Consider the following 2,651-nt stretch of genomic DNA (forward strand, 5'->3'; position numbering starts at 1 on the left):
ATGTATATATGATTTTGTCACCCTTTTTGTGTCTGCAAATGCATCTGGCATTTGATTTGCTATTCTTTGCAAATGTACAATTTGCTGTACATCTTTTTCACATTGTTTGGTCCTTGGATCCAAATGTAACAATGATGGTACATATCATGTGATTTCTTTTTCGATGTGTTCTTTTCTCCCCCTAACACTGGGAATATTTCTTCATTAAAATGACAATCAGCAAAGCGTGCTGTAAACACATCGCCTGTCTGAGGCTCAAGATATCGAATGATTGATGGACTATCATAACCGATATAAATACCAATTTTTCTTTGAGGACCCATTTTTGATCGTTGAGGTGGTGCAATAGGCACATACACCATACATCCAAAATTCTTAGATGAGAGATATTTGGTTTTTTACCAAATGCAAGTTGCAATGAGGAGAATTTATGATATGCACTTGGTCTGATGCGAATTAATGCCGCAGCATGTAAAATTTCATGTCCCCATATAGAAATAGGGAGTTTTGTTTTCATAATCATTGGTCTAGCAATCAGTTGTAGACGTTTAATCAATGATTCAGATAATCCATTTTGCGTATGAACATGAGCTACAGCATGTTCAACAGTGATTCCCATTGACATACAATTATCATGGAGGAATCTAACAAACAGCTCTTAGACCTGTCTGAAAAGCTTGAGGATTCTCAGAATCAACTTTTGGAGCCAGTCGGCTGCTGAGGAAGTTCATAAGCTAGTGCTTCATGAAGCATTAGAAGGACATGATCTGGCATTACAATATGAACTCGAAACCATACAAAAACAGTGTTCACACGATTTATCAGCACTAGCTTCTGCTCTGAAGGAGATTAAACAACTTAAGTTCCAGCTTGAAATCATCTCTGAGTCTGAAGAAACTCATACCAAGCATTCAGAATCTACAAGAAAGAATTTTGATGCACTGAAAGGAAACTTGGCGGAAGCTCAGTTACTCGTCGAAGACATGAAGAAACAGCTAAAAGAATGCAAAGATTCTGAAACACTGGCACAAATGCGAGTAATAGAAACTCTGACGCAGCTTGAAATTGCCAAAATGATGGTGGAAACACTTAGGTCCGATGGACATAAAACAACGGAAGCATATGAGGATGTAGCTTCTGAGCTTGGCCAGTCGAAGGCTCGGGTTAAATTTTTGGAAGAACTTGTGAAGAAACTCAACGTTGATATTTGTAATGGAGACTCTCTAACTCAAAAGAAAGATAGCGAGTTTGACATTCTGAGAAAAAACGTGGAAGAATCCATCGAAGCAGAGTTTGCTTCTGTGAAAGTTGAAGTCGAACAATTAAGATCAGCTTTAGAAGCTGCTAAGACAAGATATAATGAAGTACAAGCTCAAACCACAGAGAAGATGAGAAATACAATCGAAATGCTGGAACATGTAAAATCTACATCAACTCTGAGAGAAGCTGAACTTGAGAAAGCAGTGAGGAAATCTAAATTTGAAATTGAAGAGGTAAAGGCTAACTTGATTGATAAAGAGACCGAGCTACAAGGTATAAGTGAGGAGAATGAGGATTTGACACTAAAGCTCGAGAAGATGCTATCCGGCGTGAGAGAAAATGAACTTGAATCGGAGCTCAAGAAATCTAAGGCAGATGTAGACAGTTTGAAAGCCCAGATAGCGGAAAAAGAGAAGGAGTGGCTAGGTGCATCTGAGGAAAATGAAACTTTGAGAATGGAAATCAAGAACATCAACCACTGTAAAGCTAGTGATGAAGTTGTTTCTGATCTCGAGTCAGCAGGAGCTGCTGAGAGGGAGGCTCTGATAAAGATCACGTACATGACGGAGGAAGTTGATAAGAGCAACAGAAGGGCTGTACGAATGGCTGAGCAGCTGGAGACAGCACAAACAGCAAATGTAGATATGGAAACCGAGTTAAGAAGGCTAAAGGTTCAGTCAGATCAGTGGAGGAAGGCAGCAGAGGCAGCAACTGCAATGCTTTCAGCTGGAAACAGCAATGGACATTACATGGAGAGAACAGGATCAATGGACAGCAACTGCAGCCCTGGAATGGGAAATATCAATTCTCCTTATGCAGATGACATCGGTGAAGACATGTTGAAGAAGAAAAATGCCAATGTGCTGAGAAGGTTTGGTGTGTTGTGGAAGAAACAACAGAAATAGGGCGACTCATTCGTTAATGATGATCACCATCTACTACACCATATGCCTTTTCTTGTTAAACTAGCAACTTAGTTAAGACAGTTTACTATGGTTCTTCTTCTTACGGCCGTGTAGTTGTCTCGTTGCCTAGTATCCTCCTCCCCTTTCCTCTCTTGAAGTACTTTACATGGTAATTCAGAATCTTGGTTGCTACTGGTCATCAGAACTATTTCTGACATTATTATCTATGTTTATCAGTCGCTATGTCGTTTAATCTTCGGTTCATCTAACGCATTTGAAAATATCATCTTTTGGCTACCCTTGAATTTTGCAAGGGATTTCATCATTTTAATGGATTGATTAGTGATGTTTGAGTTCACATTCTGAAGTCCATCTTGGCATATCAGAGCTGTTTTGAATTCTTCTCTTTTTGAATACTTCTACGATGGGGTTTCAAATAATTGGAGATGAAAACATTAGCAAAGCTTAAAATTTTAATTTATTTTA

At 38.9% G+C, this 2,651-nt stretch overlaps 1 pseudogene; it reads left to right on the forward strand.

Moving 5' to 3' along the window:
• The first annotated feature begins 634 nt into the window (after nt 1-634).
• LOC140878516 (interactor of constitutive active ROPs 2, chloroplastic-like) lies at nt 635-2,399 on the forward strand (annotated as a pseudogene).
• The last annotated feature ends 252 nt before the right edge of the window (nt 2,400-2,651 follow it).

This window comes from Henckelia pumila, chromosome 2, assembly GCF_033568475.1.
Source record: "Henckelia pumila isolate YLH828 chromosome 2, ASM3356847v2, whole genome shotgun sequence".
Taxonomy (NCBI): Eukaryota; Viridiplantae; Streptophyta; class Magnoliopsida; order Lamiales; family Gesneriaceae; genus Henckelia; species Henckelia pumila.